We start from the raw sequence: 9,048 nt of genomic DNA, 5'->3' as shown, positions 1-9,048 counted from the left end.
CTTGTTTTTCAGGTCCAGGTCAAATGAAACAATCCTACTGTTGTAACCAAGTTTCCTGCTCTTCAAAGCCGGCAAGTAGTGATGCAACTTGTTGCATATTTTTGTATAAACAAGACTCCCCTACTCCATACAAAGCCATAGCCTTTTCCAATCGATGATTAATCCAGAGACTTGGGAAAAGAGGATAAGAAATACGCTATTCATCTATTGAAACCTTTCTTTTAAGAACTTTATGAACTCGAGACAATAAGTATATGTAATCACATGATAACAAGTGCAATTCGAGAATAATTTCATGAGTGATTTTTTTGTTATTAATTTTCCGAGTCCGAAAGGACGAGCAAAATTTGAAACAAAAAAATCATGAATGCAATTTTCGAATTGTAAGAGTTGTTATGTGATTACGAGGTAATCGCACAATTTTTCACTACTTTTCCCGTCAGGAAAGTAAATTAAACTGAAAGTTTTACATTTTTCTCTTCTCTTTATGTTTTTCTTTTATTGTTTGCTGAAAGATTTTCTTTCTCAAAAAATGAATTTCAAATGCAATTAAAACGTTCGATAAAACAATAACAGAAAAAACATTAAAATCAATTTGTAAACATTGGCGTGTCATTGAAGAGTGTGATTAACGTTTAATTGTTCTCTACAGGGTGCAATTAACGATCCATTGCTCTCTTTGAAGGCGCGCCAAAGAAGAAGAAAATAACTCATTGTGCGATTAAGCATAAAATAATCCAACAACATTATCGAAAAAAATACAATAGTTATACAAAACAGCTCCATCTAGGGATTTTCCCTGATATAATCAAGATATAATGAAATACATATCTAGCAAATAAAACAGTTCCGCAAATAAAAGTGTATAAGAATTAAAAATATGAAATATCCTTCTCTGAATAGAAAACATTTTAGCCTGGATATCCAAGCTCAAAATTTTAGAAAAAATAAGTTTTACCTCAGCCAGACAAAGTTTCTAAAATTATAGAGCTTGGTGCACCTAACAATCAGGTGAACCCCTGTTGACAGATTTTCCTGCATGAATCCCATGGCTGCAAATAAATATATGCACATAATGACATGCATAATTTCAAGATGGTACCCCAGCAATGATAAATCAATTTAGAATGGCAGCCTTGACCATAAAATATAGACAGTGTGTGGTGGAAAGTCTGTTTAGACAAAAAGTGCAAAGTGAATTTTGGAGAGTTTTTTTTTCAAAATCCAACCCAAAACAGCAATACAAAATTGGCAAACAGAAAAGAAGAATTGAAGCAAAATAAAGATATACCTTTTTAGTTCTTTACACGATGCAACCAAGTCATTAAGAAGATTAAAACAAGAATATCTAAGCAAGTAATTGAAAAGAAAACAACCAGAACATCTAAAAATTCCCATGTTTTGATCTTCACACTTCTTCCCTACCATTATCGTTATTTTTATTTGGATGCGTGGTCAAACACCCAAGGGAGATAATTAGATATTCTGTTGTTATTTGCTTCGAAGAAGAAAAGTCAGGGAGATTTGCAAAGCAGCGTATGCGCCTTACTGATCGCCCGCGCGGTCCACCTAAATATTTAGGCGAACACTTCCAGTCGGCTCGCATAATTTCTTATACGCGCGCCACCATCCAGATCTCTGAATCGCTTGGACCAACCAATCAGATTAACTTGAAAGCTGGACTAAAAAAATTAGTATTGCTCCTCAGAGCACTAAATTCAATACATGTGTAACTCATTGCTTAAAAATTGAATACATTAAAATTTGGTAAGAAAATTGAAAAAATAATATCAGGCTGTGCTAAGAAAAACTTGTTATATAGCTAGTGAAAATATGTGTGTAAGTTGGATTGTAGAATTTAAAAAGAAGCATTTTTGGGGTCTCCTGGTTTGTTTACATTTGGTAATTTTGGCCCACATGTTTCCTTGCTCTGATGACTTGTGTTTGGACCATCTTTCCAGGGACAACATGGATACAAAACAAACATCCAAATAAATACAGATTCGAAAAATATTCTCTAGAATGAGCAAATTTACATATTGCGTATATGTGTCATCACAAGCGATTTGGATAACATTAAAATTCGGACCGTACTGTAACGGTCTTTATCGGTCTCTATCGGTCTCTATCGGTCTCTATCGGTCCTGTCCGATCCGTAATTGTCCATCGACATTCAGATAGTTCCATGAAAAACATAACAAACAAAATCAAAACAAAACGCTACCGGACCGTTATGGGCCGGTCCGGTCCGGGCCGGACTGTTCCTTTTTTTAGTTCTGGACCGTTCCGGACCAACCTTTTGTTTTACGGCATACGAGAAAAATAAACCAAAATGGCCGATCGAGTTAAAATACAGAACGTAAATTTACCTTATTATCTTCGTTTTAAACTATCTTTTAGGAGATATTATTAATCATATTTGACAAATCAATGTAGTTTTTCTAATTCTGTGATCACAATTGTATTTTTTACATTCTATAATTATATAAAGATAAGATTTCTTTTTTCTAAATTGTTCTGCATTTTACACTTATCACGTGTGTAAATTTGATCCAAAACGCTGCTGACAGACTGAGATTACCCTTTCCACACATGTGACTGAATGAAGCAGTGCTCTGCACGAAATATCTCGAAAACCTTTTTAATGTTATTGCTCTTATGAAACATGAAACCAGATTTGTGGTAAGTACATTGTATTTCTAACAATAAGTAAGGTATTTTGTATGTTGAGTTTTTAATCTATTTTGAAACACAGGAAAGGGAGAATGAAACTTTAAGTTTGAAATCTTTCAAAAAAAGCTCTTGGAAATGAGAAATTATTTTAGTATTACAATGAAAATATGGATTATAATCTAAAAACTACATCCCAAATTTGTTAAGTAAATACCTAAATGTAGTAGTTGATCTCATAGTTTAAAATGTGATGAAAAACTAAAATTGTGGAAAGGTTACCATTGACAAAAAAATCATAACTCTTACACGATAAGACTTTTTTCTAGCATCAAGAGAATTTGAGAAAATAATAGGCTGCAAAAGGACAAAATTTTAATTAAAAAAGACCAAAGAAATTATTGCGTCAAGTCAATTTTTCAAAATACTGCCGACTATAAACAGGCAAGCAATCATGCTGATTGTCTCTGATTGACGTATAGCTAGGAAATATCACAATACTTTAAAAAGGCTTGACTATTTTTTTTACAGTGTCAAGTGAATCAAGAAAATTAAGTTCTGCAAAAAAAAAAACGACGACAACACTTAAAACCGTTCAAGAAATATCTGAAAAAAATTGGTTGAGCTTCTATGACTATTGCGATATTTTCTTAGTTTATCAGACACAATTGGCATGATTGCATTGCTTACATATGGTTTTGTTAAATTATATTTGTTGGTTAAATAACGGTAAACTTTGTCCATGTCATCCTCCGTGAATTTTAAATAACCTCTCAACCCAGAAATTGTGTAATGAAGCATCTGATGAGATGAAAAAACCGTTTTCATGTAATCAAACCCATCCTTCGCAACAAGTTTTATTTCATAAACTGAAAGATTTCCCTTTGTATTTCCTAACAGCTCATCCACCAAATCCAAATTCAAATCTACTTCCTGAGATGACTGTGGTTGTTCTGGTGGTGGTTGCTGATTGGTGATTGGTTGTTGAACATGCTGCTGCTGCTGCTGCTGCAATGAAACCATCATTCCGGTCAAGTTTATTGTTGCCTCCTGCCACTTAAAAACTTCTTGGCGTAGCTGTCTCAGCTCTAACAAAATTTGTCCAGATAGATACATCAATGGTTTTGTGGTCAATGGTTCCATGGCGTGGTCTGTCAACGCATTTGGAATTTCAAAAGAAGTTGACGAATCATCAACCACTTCACCGTAATTGATTGAGCCTGGAGTTGATGTCAACAAAGGAGAAGCAGTTGGTCGGATGGGCTGATATAGGCTAGACGTAGAATGGACAGTCGACATTAAGGATGAGGAATTGACTTGAATGATCGAACTTGCTGACACAGAATGAACGGTGGAGCTAGCTGCTGACGAGGAATGAACGGTGGAGCTAGCTGGCGACGAGGAATGAACGGTGGAGCTAGCTGCTGACGAGGAATGAACGGTGGAGCTAGCTGCTGACGAGGAATGAACGGTGGAGCTAGCTGACGATGACTTGACAGTCGAGACAGTCGGCACAATGGAGGACTGGACAGTCGAGACAGTTGAAACAATGGAGGACTGGACAGTCGAGACGGTTGAAACAATGGAGGACTGGACAGTCGAGACAGTTGATGCGATGGAGGCTTGGACAGTCGAGACAGTTGGCGCAATGGAGGACTGTACGGTCAAGACAGTTGACGTGATGGAGGAGTGGACAGTCGACGCGATGGAGAAATGGACTGTTGGTGACGAGACGATCGAACTTGCTGACGAGGAAAGATGGACGGTCGAGACAGTTGAACTTGCTGACAAGGAATGATTGACGGTCGATGACAAAGTGGCTGACAAGGAATGGACAGTAGCAGGTTTCGATCTTGGCATACTTGAAACAATTGAAAATTGCGGTGAGTCTTTATTTTTTGTGGTGGTCACCATTGTCATCCGATCAAAAGCAAAACCATTTACCTCCCTCGTCTTTTCGCCTTGAAGCATACTTGATTGTGGCTGAAATAGGAATAGATAAGATATGAATTTTTTGTGATGAGGATTTTAAGAAACTTCTTTGATATTGTTGCTATGGGACAATCTTTTTTCTTGGTCAGAAAACTTTAATAAATAATTGAAATTGGCTTGGCTTAAAATTTCATGGCTATCTAGGCTTAATAAAAAAAGTCTGAAATTAAAACTGAACACTGGAACTTAGCTTACCTGTTGAACTTGTTTGCATGCAACCCGGTTTGCATCAGCTTCTCGTGCCTTCTCCAATTTCGATTTTCGTTTTGCCTTTTCAACCTAATATAGATAGAAGGATAATACATTAAATCAATAAGAATTATTTTTTAATTATGACTTTAGTACCTTATTGGAACTAATTTTTGCAGGTTTTAATTTTAGCTTTTTCGGCAAAAAAAATCTTGAAAAATCCCTAGGAAAATGAAAGAAATTTGTCCAAAAAAGGGCAAAACCGCAAAAATTAAAACCTGCAAAAATTCCAGAATGTAAAAAACCGCCAAAATTAGAACCCGTGAAATGCAATTTTTCGGATATTTTTTTCGACCACGAAAATTAGTTCCAATAAGGTAGGTATACCTGATTTCATTTGATTTTCACTATTCCTGAATTATATTTTATATTCCTGAATGTTTGAAAATAAGCTCTAGAAACTTGTGTTGCTTTTAAAGTCAATAATCGGCTACTTTAATCGTAGAAATTTTAGCGAGTTTTCCCTGTTTTCACTAAAACATGCCGAATCGACAGATCGCTAAAATTTATACGCGCTAAATTTTTCAAAATGCAATTATTTTAGGGGGAAATTTGTTCGTTTTTTTGAGGTCGCTCGATTTTTTTAGTCAAAGCACTTGTTGTACATTTTTGGAAAGCTAAGGGGTAGGGGAATCGAAATAACTTGGGTGCCAATTTTGCTTCGGACACTTTGGTATGATTTTCGGACAAATACGACGGTCTCAGTCAAAAATCATAGGGTGAAAAAATAATGAAAATTTCAGCTAGAGAAAACTGAGACCTGTTATATATTTTTGGAAAGCTCTCAAAAAATTAAGATTAGTGATATATTGCGAGTATAGGTGATTTCTTTACCTAACTCGAGATTTTAATCCTTAAAAACAGTGTTTTTCAGTGTTTTTCAGCCAGAAACAGCTTTTTTGTCCAGTTTTAGCGCTTTTGGAAGCTCGATATCTCGAGTTAGGTACTGAAATCACCTATACTCGCAATATATCAATAATCTTAATTTTTTGAGAGCTTTCCAAAAATATACAACAGGTCTCCGTTTTCTCAAGTTAAAATTTTCACTAATTTTTCACCCTATGATTTTTGCCCGAGACTGTCGTATTTCTCCGAAAATCACACCAAAGTGTCCGAAACAAAATTGGCACCTAAGTTATTTTAATTCCCCTACCCCTTAGCTTTCCAAAAATGTATAACAAGTGCTTTGACTAAAAAAATCGAGCGTTTTTACAAATTTCCCCCTACTATTAGTTTAATTAAATCCAGTCCAAGTCTCCTTTTTTAATGATTTTTTGCGAAAATTAATAAAGATATTTATTTTTGTCGGTCCCTAGAGTTCTGTAAGAAAATGTAAAACACACGCTTATCTCTATATATATATATATTATCTCTCTCTTATACTTTCACCAAAATACATACATCTCAAAAAGTTTTTTGGAAATGGCAATTTGCTAAAATTTATCCACGTGAAATTTTTTGAAATTGTGATTCGCTAAAATTAGTCTTGCTAAAATTTCTATGATTAAAATAATCTATATATTAAAAAACCATACAGAGTTATTGACAAACTTTTTTTACAAAACCCCCTGGAAATTTTCAACATCAGCTTACCCCTTAGATATTGAGTTTTCACCCCCTGGAAAATTCTTTTTTTGTTGATTTTCTGAAACAAGAGGTTGGAAAAAACCTGTAAAGTTTTATTGACCTCTGGAAATCTTCATAAAGCCCCTTAGAAATTTTTTGAAAATACAAAAAAAAAACCTTGGAAAAAAGGGTTGAAAGACCCCTGAAAAGTTCCTCAATACCCCTGTAGGGACTAAAAATGGAATAACCCAATACTAGATAAGTACTGGTCAAAATTGAAAAAATGGTGGTTTGTCAAAATTAATATCCATTGCCTTTACCCAAAATCGCCCCTCTTTTTAATCAAATTGCCCAAAATCTGATACAAATAAGAAATTTTGCCATAAAAGTATCTTTATTTTGTGACAGCCTAGAAAAAATCAACTTAAGAAGTATGTTATCTCCTTTTAGATCCATCAAATCCCAGAAGTTTACATAAATCTCTAAGGTAAGTTTATAGATACCTTCTTTTCTTTTCCTGACTTCTTTTGTTCCTTTTTATTTGCCTTTGTTTTGACAATCTTTGCCTTCTTTGGTGTTTTCGTCTTTGGTGTTTTGGATTTCTGCAAAAAAGAAAAGAAAAGGGATAAATGTCTTTTCAAAAAAATTTGTATCGTATGGATGGTAGTACAGAGAGGCAAAAAAGTTCTTATAAAAAAATGTATTTCTTTTCCCGCCAAATCATCCCTTTCTGATACAGGGCTAGAGTTCAATCTCTAACCTTTCTCAGGCAAGAAAAAGTGAAGCTTTAAAAAATGCGTCGCATTTTTGACGACAGATTGAATCTAACAATTCCTTTGTTTACGATTGATATTTTTTTCGAAATTTAGCGGTAGATTTTAGTTTCAATCTGTCATTTGTGTAAAAACCAGGCGAGCCGCTCAAGGCCGCCCAACTTTGGTAGGATTTGTTGTCTCAAATCCTACCAAGGAGATTGACTTCTAGCCCTCCGGACTTATACTTCATTGTTTCTGATACCATTGGTCATTACGAAGATAATATATTCTATATTTTTTCCAGGTCGAACGCAAATCGAGAGCAAAATACTACCGGAGATGAAGCTGAATCCGCATGGCTGAAGAAATAAAAACTACATACCGCTTTCGCTTTAGTTGTTTCTTCTTCCTCTGGTTCTGTGTCCGTATCTGATGAGACCACCTCTTTGTTTTGAGTTTTCTCCCACTCCAACTCGAAATCATTGAGTTCCTCCTTGGTATCTAAAATGTAAAAAATAGACCTATTTTTAGTGGGAAAAATACTTTTTGAGCATGAAATTTTCAAGTCAGGGTCCTATAAGGAAACTATTAGCTTTGTCATAGCCCGGGGTCCACTTAATGGTTTTTTTATAGACTGGATGGCAGTCCTGCCAAAAGTAGACTCTAGTCTTGCTTAGTCACAAACGTTTTTAGGCCATTTTGAGCCTCGTTGTTCTTATACTTTAGGCGTACAAACTTTCGCGAGGACGAAAAATAGCGAAATTCACGACAGTTACCTTCGCAAATTTAATGAAAAAATATTTTTCGCGAGCATAAACTTTCGCGAATCAAGACGTAAAATTGAGAATTTTCACATGAAAAAATTGCTTAGATAGGGACGTCCTTTAACTTATTAGTCTTTTAGCAGGCTAAAAATGCCAAAAAAGTTAAATTTTAATTAAAGTTTGAAGTTTTAAAGACTTTCTATTTTGTCAAGAATTTTTCGGGAGCATAAATTTTCGCGAATGGCCCATCCTAGAATTTTTAATGACATTCACTTTCGCGGCAATCGTGAAAGTTTGTACGCATAAAGTATGAAAAAGAGTATTTTACGTTTAGGACAGACGTAGCCTGTCCCAATCGAAATGTTGCTAATAAAAAATCTAGCATCGTTCAACAAGAACTGGAATTGTTTTGTGCCTACCTCTCATTGCTAGAACCTTTCCATCCAAAACTTCTTTGGTGTTGATCCTGATACGGCAGGTCTCTCCTCTGATTACCCATTTCAATTGGTCCGTACTTTTAATTACGGTGGTACCATCAATTGCAAAAAAAATCAAAGTAAATTGAGGTAATTTATCCTCCACAGTTCTAACACGTGTACTAGGCATGATGAATAATATCGTAAATCTCTTAATATCACTTTGTAAAAGCTTTGAGACAAGTGAATAAATCGAAAATTCGAACTCTTTTATAGTGAGATCAATTGTAAATCGGAAACATTTCGAATAATTCGCAACATTTTATTACGTCACATTTGATAGTTCGTTAATTAACGACATTCTCCAATGTTCGATTCGAATCTTAAGAAAACGTCACTTAGATGTAGTATTATGTAGCGTCAAAACACAGTCTGTTGACGTTCTTATAAGTTGTGTAATTATGAGTTGATAACTACAAAACTGAATGCTCATAAAAAAGGATAATGTTATGTAATGTTATGTAATTTGTTTAAAAGAAAAGATAAACAAACGTTCGAAAATAATGTGTTTCGTTTCTTATAAATACCCCCAGATAAACTTTTGATCTTTGATTCTTTTAGTTGAGGTCTCCAAGT

The 9,048-nt window shown here is 34.7% G+C and overlaps 2 long non-coding RNA genes across 2 annotated transcripts; one reads left to right on the top strand and one right to left on the bottom strand.

Annotated features, from left to right (window-relative positions):
• The first annotated feature begins 4,484 nt into the window (after window positions 1–4,484).
• Window positions 4,485–7,573, top strand: LOC136812903 (uncharacterized). The gene is made up of 3 exons (XR_010847412.1): window positions 4,485–4,553; window positions 6,928–6,964; window positions 7,537–7,573. It is a non-coding gene; the product is annotated as an uncharacterized lncRNA (long non-coding RNA).
• Window positions 4,619–7,075, bottom strand: LOC136812904 (uncharacterized). The gene is made up of 3 exons (XR_010847413.1): window positions 6,981–7,075; window positions 4,858–4,941; window positions 4,619–4,653 (listed from the first exon to the last, which is right to left on the bottom strand). It is a non-coding gene; the product is annotated as an uncharacterized lncRNA (long non-coding RNA).
• Window positions 7,574–9,048: the final 1,475 nt, after the last annotated feature.

The sequence above is a fragment of the Clytia hemisphaerica genome, unplaced genomic scaffold (assembly GCF_902728285.1).
Source record: "Clytia hemisphaerica strain Z4C2 unplaced genomic scaffold, Clytia hemisphaerica genome assembly, whole genome shotgun sequence".
NCBI classification, from domain to species: Eukaryota; Metazoa; Cnidaria; class Hydrozoa; order Leptothecata; family Clytiidae; genus Clytia; species Clytia hemisphaerica.
The sequence above is the reverse complement of the archived record's forward strand: the minus strand, read 5'-3'. Positions and strand labels throughout refer to the sequence as shown.